This window comes from Moschus berezovskii, chromosome 12 (assembly GCF_049115385.1).
Source record: "Moschus berezovskii isolate FMDL1 chromosome 12, NW_MosBer_1.0, whole genome shotgun sequence".
In the NCBI taxonomy this organism is placed as follows: domain Eukaryota; kingdom Metazoa; phylum Chordata; class Mammalia; order Artiodactyla; family Moschidae; genus Moschus; species Moschus berezovskii.
The window spans coordinates 63,792,005-63,815,247 of NC_142471.1; the positions used below are offsets into that span (position 1 = coordinate 63,792,005).

The window sequence follows — 23,243 nt, forward strand, 5'->3', positions numbered from 1 at the left end:
AGATCAGGCCACTGATATGTCCCCAAAGAAAGCTGTTACACAGGCTTGCTCTCTAGATCCAAGGTCATGCCAGGGGATGGCTGTGCTCCCACCACCATGAAGGCTGAGGTGCCAGAGCAGGTGTGGGGAACCAATCACCACCTTGTCTGAGGGCTATAACTGTGAGGCAAGGGTCTTTGGAACCTGCCCAGGCCAGGGGAGGGCCTAAGGCCTCCCAGATATGCAACTTAAAAGCTCCATAGCCTTGGGCAAGGGTCTTGCCCTGGAGCCTGAAATGGGTTCTGACAGATGTCTACATACAGGTCCATAGTGTGATGGACAGTGAGGCAGGTACTCCTGCCGCTTGGTCCGTCTCTGTGATTTCACCCAAGACGCACTAGTCCAGAAGGCAGGGCTGAGTGCAGCCTGGTCTCTGACCAGGGAATCCAGGCGGAAGTTAGTGCTGAGTCCTAAGGAGAGAGACACGGTTTCTCACTCTGTGCCAGAGCCATAATCTCCTCATTCTCTCCTTTCCTTTCAGGCCTACTGACTCCCCTCTCACTCACTGCTAATGACCAATGCCCCTCGACCCCTTCACAAAGGCTAAGTGCGGTAGTCTTTCCACCTCCGTGCCATCCAAGCCAAATTAACGGAAGACTGACATTTTCTCTGCCGGATCTGTCCTTCTCCACAACATTTTCTCCTTGAAAGTGAAAAGTGAAAGTTGCTCAGTTGTGTCTGACTCTTTGCAACCCCATGAACTATACGATCCATGGAATTCTCAAGGCCAGAGTACTGGAGTGAGTAGCCTATCTCTGCTCCAGCGGATCTTCCTGACCCAGAAATTGAACTGGGGTCTCCTGCATTGCAGGCAGATTCTTTACTAACTGAACCGTGAGGGAAGCCCTTCTCCTTGACCGGTCACTATCAAAATGGCCAGGGCCCATCCCCACGAACAGAGCTATACATGCTACCCAGGCACACTCCCACCTACCACGGGAACTTGTGAAAGAAAGAGCCAAAAAATCAGGACAATTAATATTCTTCCTGTTAATAACTATATAACACCACATCAAGCTTTAGTTTTGTATCATTTGATGTCTAAACGTCAGTTTTTTATTTCTATGGTTCTTCCTGGATGAGAAAATAACCTCATTGACTTACAACATTCATCAGTCACTTAGAACTGCAAGAAACTCCCTGATCTACTTATGGATCTAGAATTGTTTAGATACTACCCTGAGTGGGTACCAACTTTTGCCAACTACCTATTTTAATTTATTGTACATATATAATTGCCTTAGGTTAGACTCACAGTATAGTCTATTGCTTCAAAAAAGAAAATCTCTTCATTTAACCCAGTTAGTTGGCTAGCCAAAGAATTAAAAGCTCTAATAAATACAATCAAGAAAAGAATAGAGAAATAGAAATAAGCCAAACAAGAAAGAGATGATAACAACAAATATGGAGAAAATTTTAGAAAAATACTGATGTGAAAACTTGTTGCTAATAGTTTTTTAGAATTTCAGTACAATTTTTATAGAAACTATATAAATGGTCAAAACTGTTTCAAAATAAGTAGAAAATTTGACTAAAACAATAATCACAAATTTTTCTGACTTTCAAATAAAATGTAAAGTACAGGCCACACACCCTCCCTGCGCTGAATTTTAAATTGTAATTGCCACAGTGTTTCCTATCTAGAAAAATTCCATTTATATAGGTTTTCTGTCTCCTACTAAAGTTTACAAAAAACAATAAAGGATGGTCTTATTTTACATTCAGTTCAGTTCAGTTCAGTCGCTTAGTCGTGTCTGACTCTTTGCGACCCCATGAACCACAGCACGCCAGGCCTCCCTGTCCATCACCAACTCCCGGGGTTCACTCAAACCCATGTCCATTGAGTCGGTGATGCCATCCAGCCATCTCATTCTCTGCCATCCCCATCTCCTCCTACCCCTAATCCCTCCCAGCATCAGACTCTTTTACAGTGAGTCAACTTGTCGCATGAGGTGGCCAAAGTATTGCAGTTTCAGCTTTAGCATAAGTCCTTCCAATGAACACCCAGGATTGATCTCTTTTAGAATGGACTGGTTGGATCTCCTTGCAGTCCAAGGGACTCTCAAGAGTCTTCTCCAACACCACAGTTCAAAAGCATCAATTCTTCAGCGATCAGCTTTCTTCACAGTCCAACTCTCACATCCATACATGACCACTGGAAAAACCATAGCCTTGACTAGACGGACTTGGTTGGCAAAGTAATGTCTCTGCTTTTTAATATGCTATCTAGGTTGGTCATAACTTTCCTTCCAAGGAGTAAGTCTTTTAATTTCATGGCTGCAATCAGCATCCTCAGTAATTTTGGAGCCCCAAAAAATAAAGTCTGACACTGTTTCCACAGTTTCCCCATCTATTTCCCATGAAGTGATGGGACCAGATGCCATGATCTTCATTTTCTGAATGTTGAGCTTCAAGCCAACCTTTTCACTCTCCTCTTTCACTTTCATCGAGAGGACTTTGAGTTCCTCTTCACTTTCTGCCATAAGGGTGGTGTCATCTGCATATCTGAGGTTATTGATATTTCTCCCGGCAATCTTGATTCCAGCTTGTGCTTCTTCCAGCCCAGTGTTCCTCATGATGTACTCTGCATATAAGTTAAATAAGCAGGGTGACAATATACAACCTTGACGTACTCCTTTTCCTATTTGGAACCAGTCTATTGTTCCATGTCCAGTTCTAACTGTTGCTTCCTGACCTGCATACAGGTTTCTCAAGAGGCAGGTCAGGTGGTCTGGTCTTCCCATCTCTTTCAGAATTTTCCACAGTTTATTGTGATCGACAGTCAAAGGCTTTGGCATAGTCAATGAAGCAGAAATAGATGTTTTTCTGGAACTCTCTTGCTTTCTCCATGATCCAGCGGATGTTGGCAATTTGATCTCTGGTGCCTCTGCCTTTTCTAAAACCTGCTTGAACATTTGGAAGTTCACGATTCACATATTGCTGAAGCCTAGCTTGGAGAATTTTGAGCATGACTTTACTAGCATGTGAGATGAGTGCAATTGTGTGGTAGTTTGAGCATTCTTTGGCATTGCCTTTCTTTGGGATTGGAATGAAGACTGACCTTTTCCAGTCCTGTGGCCATTGCTGAGTTTTCCAAATCTGCTGTCATATTGAGTGCAGCTCTTTCACAGCATCATCTTTCAGGATTTGAAATAGCTCAACTGGAATTCCATCACCTCCACTAGCTTTGTTCGTCGTGATCCTCTCTAAGGCCCACTTGACTTCACATTCCAAGATGTCTGGTTCCAGGTGAGTGATCACACCATCGTGATTATCTGGGTCATGAAGATCTTTTTTGTACAGTTCTTCTGTGTATTCTTGTCACCTCTTCTTAATATCTTCTGCTTCTGTTACCATACCATTTCTGTCCTTTATCGAGCCCATCTTTGCATGAAATGTTCCCTTGATATCTTTAATTTTCTTGAAAAGATCTCTTGTTTTTCCTATTCTGCTGTTTTCCTCTATTTCTTTGCATTGATCGCTGAGGAAGGCTTTCTTATCTCTCCTTGCTATTCTTTGGAACTCTGCATTCAGATGCTTATATCTTTCCTTTCCTCCTTTGCTTTTCGCTTCTCTTCTTTTCACAGCTATTTGTAAGGCCTCCTCAGACAGCCATTTTGCTTTTTTGCATTTCTTTTCCATGGGGATGGTCTTGGTCCCTGTCTCCTGTACAATGTCACGAACCTCCATCCAGAGTTCATCAGGCACTCTATCTATCAGATCTAGACCCTTAAATCTATTTCTTACTTCCACTGTATAATCATAAGGGATTTGATTTAGGTCATATCTGAATGGTCTAGTGGTTTTCCCTACTTTCTTCAATTTAAGTCTGAATTTGGCAATAAGGAGTTCATGATCTGAGCCACAGTCAGCTCCTGGTCTTGTTTTTGCTAACTGTATAGAGCTTCTCCATCTTTGGCTGCAAAGAATATAATCAATCTGATTTCGGTGTTGACCATCTGGTGATGTCCATGTGTAGAGTCTTCTCTTGTGTTGTTGGAAGAGGGTGTTTGCTGTGACCAATGCGTTCTCTTGGCAAAATTCTATTAGCCTTTGCGTTGCTTCATTCTGTGCTCCAAGGCCAAATTTGCCTGTTACTCCAGGTGTTTCTTGACTTCCTACTTTTGCATTCCAGTCCCCTATGATGAAAAGGACATCTTTTTTTGGGTGTTAGTTCTAAAAGGTCTTGTAGGTCTTCGTAGAACTGTTCAACTTCGGCTTCTTCAGCATTACTGTTTGGGGCATAGACTTGGATTACTGTAATATTGAATGGTTTGCCTTGGAAACGAACAGAAATCATTCTGTCGTTTTTAAGATTGCATCCAAGTACTGCATTTCGGACTCTTTTGTTTACCATGATGGCTACTCCATTTCTTCTAAGGGATTCCTGCCCACAGTAGTAGATATAATGGTCATCTGAGTTAAATTCACCCATTCCAGTCCATTTTAGTTCACTGATTCCTAGAATGTCGACGTTCACTCTTGCCATCTCCTGTTTGACCACTTCCAATTTGCCTTGATTCATGGACCTAACATTCCAGGTTCCTATGCAATATTGCTCTTTACAGCATCGGACCTTGCTTCTATCACCAGTCACATCCTCAACTGGGTATTTGTTTCGCTTTGGCTCCATCCCTTCATACTGGGCAACTACCGACCTAGGGAATTCCTCATTCAGTATCCTATCATTTTGTCTTTTGATACTGTTCATGGGGTTCTCAAGGCTAAATGCATTAAAAAATTTAACAGAGCAATTAAACACAATAGACAACTCCCAAACCAAGTTTCATTCTCACAAAAAATATGTGATAATCCCTTGCACTTTCTTTCCAACCCCACCCCTGCAGGATGGCTCCCACAAAGAAGGGCGGCGAGAAGAAGGGCTGACCTGCTGTCAACAGAGTGACCAAAGAGCACACTATCAACATTCACAAGCTCATCCTAGGAGTGGGTTTCAAGAAGTGTGCCCCTCGCGCACTGAAAGAAACCTGGAAATTTGCCATGAAGGAGATGGGAACCCTAGGTGTGCACATTGACATAGGCTCAACAACCCCGTCCGGGCCAACGGAATAAGGAATGTCCCATAGCCTATTTGTGTGCACTTGTCAGAAAACAGTCACCAAACAAACCATACACTGGTTACCTATGTGCCTGTCACAACTTTCAAAAATCTACAGTTAATGTGGATGAAAATTAACTGCTAATTGTCCAAAAGTTATTGAACTGCAAAAAAAAAAAAAAAACACCTAAATATGTGATAAAGAAAGCACTAAAAATCAGAGCAGAATAAAGAAAATGGTTAGTGAAAAGGATGACTCAGCAGGTGGTGCTGAAAAAATTTAGCTATATGGGATGGACATAGAGGGACAGAGAGACTGTTTAGAATCTTAATTCTTATATACTCCAAAAGAAAATTTAGATGGATTATAGATGGAAACAAACAATAAAACAAATTTTAAAAAGATAAACGTATATCAAAACACGGGCAAAAATTTTATCATTGTTTTGAGAAAAGATTTGTTTATCTTAAAAACAACTGTAGAAATACAATCGAAACAAGCAATAGCACTGATGATATTAATTTAAAGCTTAGGTAAACAAATTTAATTAAAAATAAAATTGCAATGCTTTAGCAGCATTAGTCATAATAGTCAAAGGTGGAAACAACCCAATTACCCATTCTTTGATGAATGGATTGACAAATTATTCACCACAAAAAAAAAAAAATACGAATACATGTTACAACATAGATGAATGTTGAAAACATTATGCTGAGTCAAGGAAGCCAGCCACAAAAGATCACATATTACATGATTTCAAACATACAATATATCCAGAATCATCACATCCATCAAAACAGAAAATAGACTAGTAATTGCCTAGGGCTGGGGATTCTTGGGAAGGGGCGGGGAGGTTGGGAGATAACAGCTAAAGGGTGTGAAGTTTCTTTTTGAGGTGATGAAAATATTTTAGAATTGATCATAGTGACAGTTGAACTTGTCTGTGAAGATACAAAGAAGAGAACTGTATACAATAAATGGGTAAATTGTTTGCAATGTGAATTATATATTAATAAAGACATGAGTTTGAGTGAACTCCAGGAGTTGGTGATGGACAGGGAGGCCTGGCGTGCTGTGACTCATGGGGTCGCAAAGAGTTGGACACAACTGAGTGACTAAACTGAACTGAAAGCTGTTATCAAAAATTCAATGGCAAACCACAAACTGGTTGAAAATTTGAAATAAATAGGCCAAGCGGACAATCTCCTTAATATATGAAGAGATCATAGAAATCTCTTTAAAAATACCCAAAGCCAAATAAGTAGATGATTCACAAAGAAAGAAACAAAACTTACCTCCCCATTCAGAAAAATTAAATCATTCGTTATCACTAATCATCATGGAAATGCAAATAAAAATAATATACTGTTATTTCACCTTTTTCCAATTAGGAAATATTTGAAGGTCAGGTAGGACAGGTACTCTTACTGGTCACTGAAGAAAGTATAAACTGGCACACTCTTTCTGGAAAGCCATGTGACCATATACAGAGAGAGAGAGCAAGTCTTTACAATGGTCATGTCTTTGGCCACACAATTCTACTTCTAGAAATCTCTCTTAAGGTAGGAAAATAAATGTTCAAAATGTAGACAAAGATAATGAACCAAGATGTCTGCTAAATCATTCTTTGCATCTCTGAGAAACAAAGAACAACTTGTCTGATAAAAGAATATTAAAAGTATATTTCACTTTAAATATTATTTTAAGTAAAAGTTTATGACATGTTAAGCACCAACTTGATGGACATGAGTCTGAGCGAACTCCGGGAGCTGGTGATGGATGGGGAGGCCTGGAGTGTTGCGATTCATGGGGTCACAAAGAGTCAGACACAAATGAGCGACTGAACTGAACTGAACTGAAGCAAAAAAAGCAGAATGTAAAATCATACATCTCAGAGTATAAGATACCAGTTATATAAAGGAATATGTATTTTAAAAGGTCAGAAGAGGACTTCCACAGTGGTACAGTGGGTGGGAATCTGCCTGCCATTGCAGGGAACGCAGATTCAATCCCTGGTCCAGGAAGATTGCTCCTCCGTCCATGGGATTTTCCATGCAAGAGTACTGGTGTAGGTTGCTATTTCCTTCTCCAGGGGATCTTCCCGACCCAGGAAACTAACCTGGGTTTCCTGCATTGTAGGCAGACACTTTTTACCGTCTGAGACACCAGGGAAGCCCTCCAACTGGGATGGTATGCCCCAACTACTGAGTCTGGGTGCAACGACTGAAGCCTGCATGTTGCAGAGCCTGTGCTCTGCAGCAGGAGAAGCCACCGCAATGATAAGCTCGCACACTGCAACTAGAGAGTAGCCTCTGCTCTCTGCAACTAGAGAAAGCTCTCACACAGCAACAAAGACCCAGTGCAACCAAAAATTGAAAAAGAAAAAAAAAGTCAGAAGAAAAAAATAATGTGTGGATACCGTGGCTGATTCGTGCCAATGTATGGCAAAAACCACCACAATATTGTAAAGTAATTAGCCTCCCCTTAAAATAAATTAATTTTTTTAAAAAAGAAAATGTGCGGATAAACTGTGCATGACCCTTCCCTCCATCTTTTCTACCTTCCAACCATTCATACATTTTCATATTCTCCACAGTGAGAGAGCACTTTGATAGTGGGGAGAGGTGAAGATGGGCAGAGAGAAAAGTAGCAGTTAAGTCTTTTGACTAATCACTTCATCAGCTTGGCATCATTTATGATGAGATTGGTCCTAATAGTACAGCACGTGGCAGATATTCTCCAGTGTTCAGGTCGGCCCTAGAAACAACTCCTTCTAGTAGGTCTATTCATTTAGTCACCTGAAATGAACGAGCTGCTGCTGCTAAGTCACTTCAGTCATGTCCGACTCTGTGTGACCCCATAGACGGCAGCCCACCAGGCTCCCCCGTCCCTGCGATTCTCCAGGCAAGAACACTGGAGTGGGTTGCCATTTCCTTCTCCAATGCGTGAAAGTGAAAAGTGAAAGTGAAGGCGCTCAGTCGTGTCTGACTCTTAGCGACTCCATGGACTGCAGCCCACCAGGCTCCTCCATCCATGGGATTTTCCAGGCAAGAGTACTGCTGCTGCTAAGTCACTTCAGTCGTGTCCGACTCTGTGCGACCCCATAAACAGCAGCCCACCAGGCTCCACCATCCCTGGGATTCTACTGGAGGCTAATTCATTTCAAGAAGTCAGGCAGGATGCCACTCACACTGCACGGCAGTTCTGGTGGCGCCAATTGAGCATCACTTTCATTTCTTCAGCCACATCGGCCTCTTCCCAGCCCACTGTGGACTGGGTCAGGGTCCAACCACTTCGGCAGACTCCGTTTCCTTTGAAGGAAATACCAACCCAGACAAAAGCACCATCGAAACCCACCTGAAAGTGAGATGGCACCAAAGTTTCCCATTTACACACGTAAATTCCTCTCACTCCCTCCCCACCCTGACGATAATAACATCCTTACTGTCCTGAGACTCAAATAAATAAATGTTTGACTGAAAACAAAACACTGAAAACCCCAAGGATCCTCCCTAGTTAAAATATTATCAAGACACCAACAGTATCCTTGTTCAATTGCTAAGTCATATCTGACTCTTTGCGACCCCAAGGAGCAGTGTGCCAGGCTTCCCTGTCCTTCACTGTCTCCTGGAGTTTATGAGCATCAACATTTTGGGAATCAGTGAACTAAAATGGGTGAGAATAGGTGAATTTAATTCAGATGACCTTTGTATCTACTACTGTTGGCAAGAATCCCTTAGAAGAAAATGGACTAGCCTTTACAGTCAACAAAAGAGTCTGAAATGCAGTACTTTGATGCAGTCTCAAAAATGACAGAATTGACCTCGGTTTATTTCCAAGGCAAATCATTCAACACACAGTAATCCAAGTCTATGCCCCAACCACTAATGCCAAAGCTGAAGTTGAACAGTTCTATGAAGACCACAAGACCTTCCAGAACTAACACCAAAAATAGTGTCCTTGTTGCTTTAAAATTTAACAATATTCCTCTCAGCTTTTATGAGGCCTGGAGAAACCATGGGAAAAGTATAAAAAAAGACTTTGTGTATCTAGGTTATCTATAAAGGACCCATGTGGCAAAACACTCCTCGAATTCAGTGGCAGAAAGTCTGTCTCTCCAGAGAACTTGCCTGCTTTCTCTCATCAGCACAAGCTAACATGGTATGTTTCATTTTCCGCCCTTGCTGCCAGGTAGCTCAGTTTCCATTCTGGTTCTTAACCAGTTAACACTTTCATCCAGGTCTTGCCCTTGCCATTTTTCTTTTTTATATTGTGTTTAATTTTGAAGGTTGCTTCAAACATTTTGGGGATCTAGGTAGGGTGTGAATCAATGCTTCTCAAAACTGATATCTGCCAAAAGTCCTCAGATAGAGTCCTTACGAGAATTAGTGCTTGGACTTTTCATTTAGATAACAGTGCCTTTAAACTGTGATGCAAAGACATTCCAGATTATCCAGGTGACCATATTGTAAATAGTTCCCTGGCGGTCCAGTGGCTAAGATTCTGCATTCCCAATGCAGGGGTCTCCCTCGTCAGGGAACTAGGTCCCACATGCCACAACTAAAGATCCTGCATGCTACAATGAAGGTCAAAGATCCCACATGCCGCAACTAAGACCTGGTACAAGCAATAAATAAATATTAAAATAATAATAATAATTGGGCCCAGCCACAGGATTGTGGTGCCCATGTGTGCGTGTGTGTGTGTGTGTGTGTGTGTGTGTGTGTAATCATTTTGCAGCTAGGTCATGCTAAGCTGACTGCGGGGCTAATGAAGAAAGAAGACAGAGGGCAGGATGACATGTACATAAGGCATTTGTGCCAAGTGAACACAAGAAGGTTTCCCCACATACCACTTCACATTGAGTAATGCAGTGGGAGATAAGTCCCCCAATAATACAGGGGAGCTGTACAAGGCCCTTTGACAGAATCAGCAAGCACCAGCGCCTCGTGTCACGTTCATATACGGTTTCAGAAAATGATCATGATCTATGACAAAATAAATGTAATCAGTTTGCCCTGTATTTATTTTACAAATGTACTGTGTAAATCTGGTTCATTTGTTTTGCTTCTGGAGTTGGGAAAGAACAATAAGCATTAGGAGTTGAATATGTTTGTACATATTTGAACAACATCAAAATAACTTATCACACTAAAGGTTCATAATTTTTTTCTTTATAAGGGAGTCTATATAGTTATTTAACATTATTTGAGTCTAAAGAAACTATTAATTTTAAATGAATTGAGTATGTGTATGTATTTGGATCTAGGGCTTTCCTGGGGACTCAGATGGTAAAGAATCTGCCTGCAATGCAGGAGACTGGGTTTCGAACCCTGGGTCAGGAAGATCCTCTAGAGAAGGGACTAGCTCCCCACTCCAGCATTCTTGCCTGAAGAATTCTATAGACAGAGGAGCCTGGCAGGCTACAGTTCAAAGGATCGCGAAGAGTTGGAGATGACTGAGCAATTAACACTTTCACTTTCACTTTATATACTTGGAGTCACACCAAGCCACCTGGACAAGCTCATACTAGGTAAGAAGGCTGGTGACTATTACTAATATTGATAACAATAAAAGTTATCATTTATTCAATATTTTAATAAGAGGGCTGGGTGACAGACTCAATATTACTAACAAGGATAACACTAAAAGTTATCATTCACTGAATATTGTGGTGACTGCCTTACTAGACAATCACATTTAATTCTTACATCCACCCTATGAGATAGAAATCAACAACCTATTCCTATTTTATAGATGGAAATACTGTGCCTGAAGGATTGAAGTAACCCAGCCCAGGCTGTGCCACAGGTAAGCAAGGGGCAGCGTGGGAATTTGTCCCGAGGTGACTGTGCCCTGCCTTCTCTGTGGATGTGGACGAGGACAGGAAGCAGCATCACTCATTCCCGGTCTGAGGTTCTGACTGTAGCTCAAGAGACATGACGTGGCTTTTGTTCACCAATACCTGGTGGTCCTGCCTTGTTCTGAATGATGCTGCCTTGGTTAGCTGTGTCATGACCCACCACCAGGGCCAACAGGCACATCCCAAGGATAGAGTTTAAGTCAGAAGACACTGAATTCCAGCTGAACCAGTCAGACTTCCATGTGCTCCAGGGGCCTCTGCCCAAAGCTGAATGGTTTCAGTTTCCAAACAAGCTTTCAGACCACAGGGCTGACTGCTTCTTTCCTGTACGTTGTCTAGCACTCCATCAGGACAATTTTTTAATAGTCTGAGGGACAGGAAGGGTAAGGACGGTCAGAGAATGATGTTTGCTGATCTTGAAACATTTTCTCCCCCCTCCCCTCCTGGAATATACAAGCTCACTTCTCTTGTAAGGTAATGCTAAGCTTTGGGGAAAGTACCATAGACAGGTCGTTGTTGTTTGGTCAATAAGTGTGTCTGACTCTTTGCGACCCCATGGACTGTTGCCACCAGACTCCTCTGTCCATGGGATTTCTGAGGCAAGAATATTGGAGTAGGTTGTCATTTCCTTCTCCAGGGGGTCTTCCCAACCCAGGGATCAAGCCTATGTCTCCTGCATTGGCAGGCAAGTTCATTTACCACTGAGCCACCAGAGAAACCCCAACATAAACAAGTATCATTCTTCAAAACGACCACAAATGCCACTGTTGAGCATTTACTATAGGCCAGGAACCAGGCAAAACCCTTGACATAAATGATTCTATTTGATCACAACTAATTTGAACTGTGGTGTTGGAGAAGACTCTTGAGAGTCCCTTGGACTGCAAGGAGATCCAACCAGTCTATTCTAAAGGAGATCGGTCCTGGGTATTCATTGGAAGGACTGATGCTAAAGCTGAAACTCCAATACTTTGACCACCTCATGCGAAGAGTTGATTCACTGGAAAAAGACTCTGATGCTGGGAGGGATTGGGGGCAGGAGGAGAAGGGGACGACAGAGAATGAGGCTGGCATCACTGACTCGATGGACATGAGTTTGAGTGAACTCCGGGAGTTGGTGATGGACAGGGAGGCCTGGTGTGCTGTGATTCATGCGGTCACAAAGAGTCGGACACGACTGAGCGACTGAACTGAACTGAATAGATTAGAATAATTCTGCCCATTTCACAGATGAAAAAACTAGGGCACCAAAATTAAAATAAATTGTCCAAGTCACACAGTGCATGCTGCACAGAAAGTTAACCCCCAGATCCATGCTCTCATGCACTCTGATAGTGTTTCCCACTCTGGAGACCATGTGATCAGTACACAGGAGATAATTTCAAAGTCTACAGCAAACATGTACTGACAGTGAGCCACATGTAAGAAAGCAGTCCCCTTTCAACCCTTTCAGTCTCACTTATATCAAGAAGAAAGGCTCAATTTGGTAAGAGGATGCCTTTAACTTCTCCTTAACATGCTTACCTCCCTCTGAACCACAGAGAGAACAAGGCACTAAGCCCACAGGCTTCTGCAGGCATAAATGTCTAGTAGAATTTAATATCACTGTTCTGTTTTTATTGTATTTATTTTTATAGTTACCTTTTTTCTATCCAGAGATATTGGTTTTTAATTTATAGCAGCAAACTTTCCTTTCAAAATAAATTTATTTACATGAAAAAACAGGAATTGACTTAAAGAAAGTATTGTTAAAAGTACCATGGAAAAATCTGGAAATAGATACTGTTAATGGTTGCATATTGTGAATGTAATTAATGCTGCCAAATTGTAATTTAAAATTGGTTAAAATGGCAAATATTATTTTATATATATTGTCACAATTTTAAAAAATTGATAATGCAATATACCCCCAAATCACTGAATTGCACACTCTTTATGGATAAATTTGGATATATGGATTGGATATGGATAAATATGGATAAATTTGGCACCCCACTCCAGTACTCTTGCCTGGAAAATTCCATGGACAGAGGAGCCTGGTAGGCTACAGTCCATGGGGTTGCGAAGAGCCGGACATGACTGAGCGACTTCACTTTCACTTTTCACTTTCATGCATTGGAGAAGGAAATGGCAACCCACTCCAGTGTTCTTGCCTGGAGAGTCCCAGGGACGGGGGAGCCTGGTGGGCTGCCGTCTATGGGGTCGCACAGAGTCAGACACGACTGAAGCAACTTAGCAGCAGCAGCAGCATATGGATAAATTATATGGCATATAAATTATATCTCAAAAAGGTGTTTAAAAAAAAAACCAAAATGATGTTGAGGAGTCTCAGATGACCAAAGTTTGGGAAAAGCTGAACTATGCTATACTGCTTTCATTTTGTCAAATTAAACTTATTAGTGATTTTTAGAACAAGGTAAAGCAAAGCTGGAAAAGCAGGGAAAAGGCCTGTAGCATTAACACGCCAAATTATTTTCTCCAAGTTTTAGATGACAAGGAAAAAGAAAATGAACAAAGAAGGAAACTAAGGAGATAAATTTCAACTGAGAATTAAGAGCTTTCTACCAATCGAGCTGAAAATTGATGAAATAGAAGTGGTCATTGGGGCCAGTCAGGGGCTCATGGTTGTCTCTAGGCTGATATGAAGCAGGACACCATCACTTTGCGCTCAGGATCCCACTGTGTCTGATGAAAGAAAGAGGGAAGAAGATTCAAGGTTCTTCCATTCAGTTCAGTTCAGTCGCTCAGTCGTGTCCGACTCTTTGCGACCCCGTGAATCACAGCAAGCCAGGCCTCCCTGTCCATCACCAACTCCCAGAGTCTACCCAAACCCATGTCCATTGAGTCAGTGATGCCATCCAGCCATCTTATCCTCTGTCGTCCTCTTCTCCTCCTGCTCTCAATCTTTCCCAGCATCAGGGTCTTTTCAGATGAGTCAGCTCTTCACATAAGGTGGCCAAAGTATTGGAGTTTCAGACTCATAATCAGTCCTACCAATGAACACCCAGGACTGATCTCCTTTAGCATGGACTGGTTGAAATCTCCTTGCAGTCCAAGGGACTCTCAAGAGTCTTCTCCAACACCACAGTTCAAAAGCACCAGTTCTTTGGCGCTCAGCTTTCTTTATAGTCCAACTTTCACATCCATATATGACCACTGGAAAAACCATAGCCTTGACTAGACAAGACAAAGGTTCTTGGAAGAAAGCAAAAATGAATAGTTAAACAACCTAGGCAGTGTGGCCCATGAAGGAAAAGGAGCCATGTTCCCTCTGCATTTGTATCCCACGTCAGGGCCCAAATTTAACCAACACACAGATGGGACAGAGGTCTAGAGAGATGTCTGAGGTCTGGACAAGCTTCCAGAGACTTCTCCACTCAGGATGAAATTTCTCAGCTGTTCTGACACTCATCCATCCTATCTAAACCACAATGATGATATCACAAAACAACTACTTCTCAAAGTCCAATATACAATGTTCTGAAGCCTGAACTTCCTAATCACCAAGCAAGTATCCACTGAATATGCCTGACAAGGATACCACAGGGGTTCCCAAGAGTGCACCTGGAGAGCATCAGCCTTAAGGAGATGGCAGCTGAACTGGGAAGATAAGGCTCCACATGAAACAACTGAGAGAACTATGTAATACCAGGAAGCATTGCTGCTGCTGCTGCTAAGTCACTTCAGTCGTGTCCAACTCTGTGCGACCTCATAGACATCAGCCCACCAGGCTCCCCCGTCCCTGGGATTCTCCAGGCAAGAACACTGGAGTGGGTTGCCATTTCCTTCTCCAATGCATGAAAGTGAAGTCACTCAGTCACGTCCGACTCCATTATGAGACCATAAATACAACTAAATAAAGTGAGTTGTATTTCCAGCTGTTTATAAAAGTGCTGGCGCATGAAAAAAACCTAACAGAAGTTTAGAGAAGTTGAGAAAAACCTCCTGAAGGATAAAGAATTTACTTTAACCAAAGCAAATAGCATTTGGGTGCTGGGATTACCCTTTTGATGAAAAAAAGCATATTTTTCATTTAAATTAGTAAAATATCTAGTAATTCATTCCTTTATTCCTTCAACAAACATCCAATGCCTTTCAATGAATAACAAATATTCAAACTCTGGCCTAGGCCTCCCAGGAAATGTCACAGTGAGAACATTTCAGCTTCACTGAAAGTGGAGGGACGACAGAGGAGAGAAACAGGTTCTCTCCACCTTCCAGAGACAAAAGAGAACAGGAATAACCTCAAATGGACAAGCAGGGATTTATAAAACATAGTTTATGGCCACCAGAGGATCAAAGAAGGGTCTCCCCAAAGATGTGACAAGTAGGGCCTTCAAAGGCACAGAAAATGCGGACATGGGGCTGGAAAGACTATCCTGGCAGAGGTAAAGGCAAGCTTAAGGACACAAAGGCATGAGAGCAAATGATGTGTGTGGATCCCAGGAAGCAAGGCACCTTCTGTATAAAGTGTGGAGGGAGGGTGATGGGAGAGAGGAGGACAGGAAAGGAATCCCAAATGCCATGTTAGGAGTTTGGTCTGCACAATGAAGACCTGTCAGCAAACAGTATTCATGAGAAAAGGAAATTCTGTAAAATATAGATTAAAACCATAGGCTTTTTTGTTTTGTTTTGTTTTAGTTGTGCCATGTGGCTTGTAGGATTTTGGTTCCCCAACCAGGAATGAACCCAGGCCCACTGCAGGGGAAGTGCAGAGTCCTAACCATTGCACTGTTAGGGAATTCCCAAACCCAAAGTTTAAGAATTTTCTTTGCTCGTTTTTGAAATAATTCCAGATACACAAGCAGAGTATGTCAGCTCTTTTCTAAATCTTAGTCAGAATGGAGAAGTGTAGCAGCTGACCACCCATCACACCCTGAGCAAGCAGTGCCTTTAAATCTGTAAAATTACATGAACTAGTGGCTAACAAAGTGTTACCAAGCCAACATCCTGCTCTACCCGCTTTCATGAGCAAATAAGATGCTATAATTAACCCAGTGTCTGAAAGAATACTACAAGCACAGTTCACAAAATGCTTAGAAAAATGGTTGTTAAGTAGACAAAACACTTCTCCTCCTGTTTATCTTGTTTACACTAGCTAAAAGCTTAAAAAATCAGTGTCATTGCTAGTGCTGTGTCCTTAGTACAAAGGGAGACCTCAACCCTGGCCTTGTCCCCAGATTCCAAACGTGTGGATCCCAATGAAGGAGCTTCTGTTCCACTGTAAAAGCGTGTGGGTTCTTGGGGGAGGTGAGAGGGACTCAGATCTTGAGTTTCAACAACCCCACCTCTTCGCAGCTTCCTGACAAACATCAAGACTGCTTTTTCGTTTTAGTCATCACCCATGGGTCTTTCTTCCCCGTTTTTCACCCACCTCAGTTAATAGGTATCGAATTTCCCGTCCAACTAACCGTTTTCACTTAAAAAGCCCCAAAGTAAGTATACCCAGCCAGCAAGTCACCAGCTACCCCCTAAAGTCATACACAGTCATGAATCAGAACGATGTTAAGAGGACTCAGTGGAATGCCAGACTCTTACCCACCACAGGTCTTACTGGCACTGGTCGGGGTATGGGGAGGAGGTGATGATTATTTAGTGGTGCTAGTGTGAATTCATTACAGTGACATCAACTGTTGTCCTTGTCACCTTCATCATCATATCCTCTTGATGCCAAAAAGGCAAGGCAGAAAGAGCCCTATGGACAGAGCCCTGACCCAGACTTTAAATGAACTCATGGCGGCCTCTCTACCTCCCTGAAAATAAGAAGAAAGAAGTAGAAAGGAGAAGGAAGGATGGATCTGCTCCTCCTATAAGTCCACACTGACTTCCTGAGGCAGTCGATGCTGCTGATCTTTCCCGCACAGGCTGGCTCACCTGTCACATCCGACCTGCTCTGCCATCCAGTGATCCGTGCTAGCTGCAGATGCCCTAGGCTGCCGGGTTTCACCACACATCGATGGCTTCCCAGCACTTGGTAGAGGGTTCTGGATCAGCAATCTACTGTACATCAACCCCAGTCTTTTCCAGCTCACATAGACAAGAAATCGTTTTTCCTTCATTCACCAGGCAATTCCCCTGGGCCTCCTCAAGGTCCTCAAAGCTCAGGATAAGGGGACAGGACAGGAGGAGAGGAGCCCTCGGGCCACCAAGACCTTTATGCAGCCCCCACCTAGCTGCTCTAAGTGAGCTATTCAAAGTGTCAGTTTAGTTGAGCTTTAAAGCAAAGGATGATGGTTCTTCCCGTCCCCTCCCCAACTCACCCCACTTGCTTTTCAGCTTGAATAAAAATAGCCCCACAGCTGAGGCTGCCATGACAACCGATGAAAATGTGGGCTCACCCTTGTCCACCAATGATAAAAATCTGCCTGCAGCCTTCCCACCCACCCAGCTGGGGTTGGGGCCCTCCAGCCCTCTCCTGAGTTCAACCTTCAGGAAACACTTCAGTGAGTACCAGAGCCAAGTCGCTCCATACTCAACCGAGAAGCCGAGGGATATTTGGAGCTCTTGCACCACCCAGTGCCTCAGAACTTTTTAATGTGTTTTCGTTTGTTTCTTTCAGTATCCCCAGGCACATAGGACAGATCTGACCCCCTCCCTTTTGCAGATGGATAACTGGGGGCACAGGGACATGAACTGATGTCAGTGCCCTCAGTCATTAGCTTCTGGATTAATGGTAGAACCCCATTAAGAACTCAAGGCTCCCATCTCCTCTCCAGTTCTGAGATCAAAGGAACAGCTGCTCTTGGGAAACACAGTGCCAGTGGGGAAATCATTTCCTTGTATGAGCTGCTGCCTGGCCACAGGCTGAAGTGCCCTCAACCAGTCTCCGGGATAAATCTGGAAAGGGCTGGGGGAGAAAATCTGCTGCCCCATCGTCAGAACCAGGTTCAGGTTCCATAGAAACCCATTCTATCCTGAACCCATGATCTTTGGGGCTGCTTCAGTGAGTGGGGCTGCTCACTGGCCAAGTTTATCAAGAGCCTTAAGACGCACTGTCCATAACTACATTTCAAAGGCCACCACTGGGGAGAAAGTTCTCCAGCAGGCCCCTGTTTCATCGTTCAGGAAACCCCAGTGTTGCTAACAAAGCAGGGGCTACCACAGCCCCCCATGAAAGCTTCCTCTTTCTTCATCTCTTTCCAACACTTATAAATGTGCTTCCTCTCTCTATGTAAATTTCGTTCAAATGGCATGACACAGGTTTGTAATGAGGCCATTAATAACTAGCTTTTAACAGCTTCTTCTTGGTTTCCTGGTTCAGGAATCAATTCTAATCTAAGCAGACACTGACATCTGGATTTGCTGGTATGAGGACAGACAAATGGGCTTTGTTTGGGGCAGACTATGACAATGCAGTTCATTTTCCCCCGGCCGAGAACTGAGGCTGAAGGCAACTCTTATAGCAGAACCAAGCTTAAGAAATTGTAAAGAAAATTCCTCTTTCGTCTCTCTGCCACTCAGTCATCACACTTCCAGGAAAGGCCAAGTGGGTGTTCACCTTCCCACACTTTTGCAGACCTTTAGCAATCTGACCAGCTGAAACTATGAAACTGCACTGGTCAGTTTCACTTTCCATTTCTGGAATGGGTAACTTTCTCTCACTCTTCACCCTGAGATGTTGTATCTGGGTTCCAAGTACGGTCAAGCTGGGATGGGAGCATGCTGTCTTCGGTGATTGGCTTAAAAAATACAGAACAGGATGACATCCAAATCAGCTTAAATAATTGTGGGCCAAAATAAAAAATTTCTTTAAATACAGGAGCTGCTGACTTCCCCCAATAATTAAAATATGGGCTATGAGGGGCAAAGCTCTAAAGATATGGTGTAATATCTTCTAGCAACATAAATGCAATTACTGAGGAGCTCTGGAAGAGATAACAGTCAAGGAGGGAGGCCTGGATACAAGTCCCCTCTCCCAAGTCACAGGGTACCATGACTTTTCAAAGCTTCAATATCATTTTCTTTAAAATGGGAATATTCACACCTGTCTGGTCTGCTGTACAGGCTTATTGGGATGAAGTGATAAACAAAGCCCTTTGAAAACTGAAAAGTACTAGACAAAATTAAGTATTTGTTATTTTTGTTATTAGTCATTTAACAAGTGGTAGTTCCTATGAAATGATTCTCTGTGTGGAAGTGTGCATACAGTAGTGCAGGGCTAGCCAGTCACATGTGACCCAGGAAGTGACTGTCAGGCAACCCAGGGATGCTCTGGGTAACCATGGAGACAGACACCAGCAGAGATCCTCCTACCTCCAGGCAGGCAGGAACAGAAAGCCTTGATTATCCACAATGAGCAGGTGTCTGCACCCACCAGACTGCTCAACAGATCACTGTGGCAGCTGATAAGGATTTTTAAAGGGGAAACTGAGCTGCTTTGGGCTTAGGGTTCTGTCACAATAGAAGCCTGCCTTTCCCGGGCACAATCACACTGTCTAAGAGGTGGCATGGCGAGGGGTAGCATGGCACAGCAGTGAGTGAGAGGACTCTATGCATTCAAACTCTAACTCTGTCACTTAATTCCCTGTGTCTCAGCTTCCCCCATGTGCAAATGGCGACGATAATACCACCTACCTCACTCAGTAGTGTGCAGTGAGCTGGTTCATATGCAACACTTAAAGGAGTACCTGGGGAAGAGTAAGTACTGAAGAGTGATCAGCACTCAGAGTCGTTTGTCAACCAAATTGTTCTTCCACTAGACTGTGATTTCTTTGAGGGCAAATTCTCTGACATTTATCTCTGGATCCCCAGGGTTTAGAAATCACAGTGAGAAATCAATAAATGCTTCTTGTGTGAATGGATGAATTGATGAAAGACATAAGACCATCCACCTTAGCTGCCAGAGGTAGGAAAATACAAACAGGGAGGACCACTGCAAGGCCTCAAGCCTTTTAGTGTGAAATTTAAAGACAAACAGGAAACAGACTAATCCCCAGTTTACATTGGCAGGCTGAACCAAGCTGTCTTCAACATTTGGTGTGGGACACTGTCTCAGTACCGGTCTTCTGAGAAAAAAAACATTAAAATGGGATTAAATATGCAAGGATTTTACTAGAGAAAGTGCCTGCAGTAGAAAATGAGGAGGGAGGCTAGGAGAAACACCAGATGGCCTGAGCCTGAGTGAAGAAAAGCAGGAAGGAAGGATGGGTGGAAGCATTCTAGAAAGTTCCACAAGCTGAGGAAGTCCTCCTATTGGAGGAGTCCTGTGCTGTCTGGGAGCCAGTCTGCTGCAGCATCCCCATCATGTGGTCATTGGCTGGGAACAGCCAGTGGGAAGCAGGGCCTTGGTCAAACGCCATGACAGATTCAGAGCACAGGCCTGAGGCCCCTGGTCAGTTGCACTCCTAGAGCTGGAGGTCTGCCAGGTGCATTCTCATGGCCATCACGTGGTAGTCCTTACGAGCATGGGGATTTGGCGCTCTTACCAATCTAAGGTGAATCCTCACTCTTACAGGCTGGCTACCTTAAATGAGTAACTCAACCCCTCCATGCCTCATTTTCCTTATTTGTAAAATGAAAATTACAATTTCAACCTCTTAGGATTGTTATTTTTGAGCACTGTGCCTATACATATTAAGTGCTCAATAAAAAGGCAGCTGTCCTTTCCTTGACCATTATTATTACTAATCATGAAGTACTTCTATTAGCAATTAGGATATGAGAACAGCATGCTTGAATTTGAGTTTCACATGTCTTCATAAGCCTTAAAATCATGGTTTGACGCGATCACAATTCAAACAAGCAAACCAGTTTGTCTACAAATGAAAGGTCATAGGGACTTTTCTAGTTTGGCTGTTTCCTGCAGGGAAAGGGTAGGTCTTGTGCCAGAATCCACCTACAGCCACAAATCCCTCTGCTTTCTTCCACTGGCTGCACTTCGCCTGCAGTGTCCTTGGCACATCCCGTGCCAGCTGTCCACCTTTGAAGGAAACCATCATTCACACACCTTCCCCCCAAGAACAGGCTCTGAGAGGCATGACCCTGCTATGCTGTGTGTTCTGAGCACCTGTGTGGGACTCCTTGTTTGCCTTTGTGACCTTAATTCTTTCTTTAAAACCTTGGCTGACTTTCTGGCAGTGGTCACTGCTGGCCGCTGCTGGCTTCTGGCCATTCCATGTGACTGAAGTCCACAGTGTCCCCTTGCTGGACTGGCTCTGACCCAAGGCAGTCACAGCATTCATGGCCTCAGTTCACGGGCTTGGGCCTCTCCCTGGCCTGGCAGACTCTGTGCCATGGTGGCAATAACAACTAAGAACCCACAAAAAGGAGCCCCCAAACTGGAAACCACACTCTGATCCCTTCCACTGCCACCTCACAGGCTTTTTCTCGAACCTCCACTTCCCGGAGGGTCACCAAAAATATGCTGGGATTTCTGGGTTTTGCTTGTTTTTTTCTTTTTTTTAATCTTTGAAGGAATGACCTTCAGTTGTTTTTTTAAACTGAAAAGAGTCAACATCAAACTAAAGATTATTGATTTTGTTTAATAATTAACCTCTTAACAGAGCTGATCAAACTGTTTCTTCCAGAATGATATTCTCCATTTTACAGGGACTTTTTCAGGGAATTTTAAGCTTCCGTGTTGGAGCTGGAATCCAATGCTTGAGCAGCTATGTGTCAGCTGAGGTCAGAGTTGAGGGCAGGAAGTTAAAAAACTGGTTGAGTGCCCCCAACCAGGCTGCGTAGGCTTTCCCATCTGAGAGAATATGAGTTTTCTCAGAAGTGGAGGTAAAGCCTCAGAGCAGTAACCATGCTGGCCACTTGTACGTATGACCAACAAAAGCACCAAGTCCATCTCTGAACTTGGCTTCTTTTTCTCTTCTGGTATTTCAATCAGAGCTAGGAAAGCACTGGCCACCCTGACACCAGACATGCCCAGTGCCCAAGACAGAGAGCTGCCACCACCAGGGAGGTAACACTGATTGGACAGTCTTCTGGCCCCATTACACATGAAAATATCCACAAGCTTAGTAATCAGCCTTTTCATACCACCTTGGCCTCTTGTTTGCCTTGATCCCTCTCACTAACTGGAAAATCAGTCAGATTTGGTTTCCCTGCAAATCCAAATTCTTAAAAAATGATCCCTTAAAGTAAAACTGGACATTCTCACACTCCCACCTTCAGATCAGTGATTCATTAACCACCAGATCCCCAGGGAGTCGCATCCCTACTCACAGAGTGCCTCCTCTGCGCTAAGGTAGAGTGGACAATACAGTTGTATTTCGGGTTCTCTGTCCAGCCCTGACCTCTGTGAGTGACACCACACCAGCCTCACCAGCTACATTCTCAGCTTCTGTGAAATTTCTCCCCAACAAGCCCAGTCTGGTTATGTGTCATACAAGATACACAGCGTGAGATCACACTTTCTGTCAGAGTCATGAGCATGAGGGCAAATATAGTTTTCACTACTATTTTATGTTTAATTACAGAAACTGCTAGAAACCTAATCAACATTGGGACCAGTATTAAGAAAAATCTATTTCAGTGATTCATGTCTTCTCAGAGAGAAGAGAGGAGTGTTTGCAAATGTGATGGATTAGGATGGAGAAGCTGTGTAGCTTGTAAAGCACAGTCAATATTCTATTATGTTTAAAATTTTTAAATAATAATTTTGTAATATGAACTATGGAAGGGGGAGGTTTATCAAAAGAGACCATGAGTTATTATAAAATGGGAGGAAAACTGCATCCCTGTAAACCTGGCAATGTTTTCTCTACCTCTTCCCTTCCCCCAGCCTCTGGGCCCCTTCCACTAAGAGCCCACAGTCCACAGAAGCTTGTCTTGCTCACTTTTCCTCTCCATATTGCAGCCCTTTGCATGCTGTGTTTTGCAAACCCAGTAGTCACAATATGGTTTATTTCCCTTTCGTTAGGGTTCAGCAACCTTCCAAAAGTGGAGAGCCCAGACACAGACTCCTATAGGCAAAGGGGACCATGACTCACTCACATGACGCAGCCAAGAAGCACCTGGAAGGCTCTCATGCACAAAACCTCCCCCACCTCCACATTCGACTAATAAAAGTTTCATCTGAGCTACCCTGGAGATAATGCAAATGCCCTGGGGAAAAGTTCATCTTCATGGTCACTCACACCTTAATAAGAATTATTTTTGAATCTTAGATCATCAGGGTTTGAACAACACTTGAGAATCATTTAGAGCAAAATTCCACTCAATAAAGGCTTTTTTAAGAAAATCATAGTCAATCTCTATTTGAATAGTTAACAGTAACAAAAGTCCCCTTCTTGAAAGGGTCTAACTCCACTGATGGGCATTTGGAATTTTGT

The 23,243-nt window shown here is 43.2% G+C and overlaps 1 protein-coding gene and 1 pseudogene across 7 annotated transcripts in view; one reads left to right on the plus strand and one right to left on the minus strand.

Annotated features, from left to right (window-relative positions):
- The window catches only part of PIK3AP1 (phosphoinositide-3-kinase adaptor protein 1), a 132,459-nt gene that overhangs the window by 71,130 nt on the left and 38,086 nt on the right, over nucleotides 1-23,243 (minus strand). The window contains exon 1 of one of the 7 annotated variants that reach the window (XM_088842218.1): nucleotides 16,837-17,141. The exons of the other annotated variants lie outside the window; for them this stretch is intronic. The gene's annotated coding sequence lies outside the window, so the exon portion shown is untranslated. Of the gene's footprint in view, nucleotides 1-16,836; nucleotides 17,142-23,243 lie in introns of those variants that run through there. 7 annotated transcript variants of the gene reach the window in all.
- On the plus strand, nucleotides 4,888-5,615 carry LOC148776010 (large ribosomal subunit protein eL31 pseudogene; annotated as a pseudogene).